We start from the raw sequence: 1,066 nt of genomic DNA on the forward strand, positions 1-1,066 counted from the left end.
TTTATAAACGGGAGTGGTGTTAATAAATGGAAATGGGTGGTTTTATATAAAATCTATCATTATTAATCGATGTATACGGGGGTCAGTTTTAACACTTTGATAATTGAGGAAACTTTTAGATCATATTGAATTATATTATATAAATAAAATTCAATATAATAAAATATATCAATAGGGACACTTTAAAAAGATCTCTAAAAAAATTTTGCATAAATTACGATAATATGGTGTGTCAGTTAAATAATTCACTAAGTCACCTTTAATTATATTTTCAGGATAATCATTTGACCGAGTTCATGCGGCAAAACAATATCAACGATGTAAGTGATTTTACTACGTTTGTACCTCAAGGTTTAATTACACCATTCTATGGTACAAAAAAATCATCTAAATTACGAGTGAATAAACTTCTGGCTGGCTAAAATCTGAAAACGTAAACAAAAAAGTCTGAATGATGTACTGTTATTCTGCTGATTTTTTATGCTTTTGATTTTCACATTTTTTAAGAAATTCTATGGAGAATGGGCATTATTTTAGTAAAATACCACGTATTCTTTAGTTTACAAGAGCTTAAAAAACCTTTTCAACTTTTGAAATACTTTATTTTCGCGAGCATAAACTTTCGCGAATCACCCTCAAGAATATTCATAGGTATGAATCTTTTTCTTTCAGGCTGAATTGGATGCCACGACGAAGAACTCGTCAACATTCAAGGAGGCAATCCGTCGTTTGATGGTAACAATCCTTTCTGATGAAGAATGGTTGAACTGCTCTGTTCTAGGCCAAGGCACAAAACGGCCAGCAATATCGGCCAAAAGTAAATGGAATTTTACCCATTCTACTGGTTTTTCCTGTTGCCATCCCCTTCCCCCCTCCCTACAATGTTGCTGAGTCAGTTTGAGGTCTCTCATGCTCAAATTCAACATTGTAGAGGGGGGAAAAGGGGGGAGAGTGGCAATTGTCATAGAAAATTAAAGAAATTCCATTACTTTTGGCCATTATTGTCTGTGGGTGATAGCAGGTCTGGACTTGGGAGTTTTTGAAGAATTTATGTCCCACATAAGGG

Source organism: Clytia hemisphaerica, unplaced genomic scaffold (assembly GCF_902728285.1).
Source record: "Clytia hemisphaerica strain Z4C2 unplaced genomic scaffold, Clytia hemisphaerica genome assembly, whole genome shotgun sequence".
Taxonomy (NCBI): domain Eukaryota; kingdom Metazoa; phylum Cnidaria; class Hydrozoa; order Leptothecata; family Clytiidae; genus Clytia; species Clytia hemisphaerica.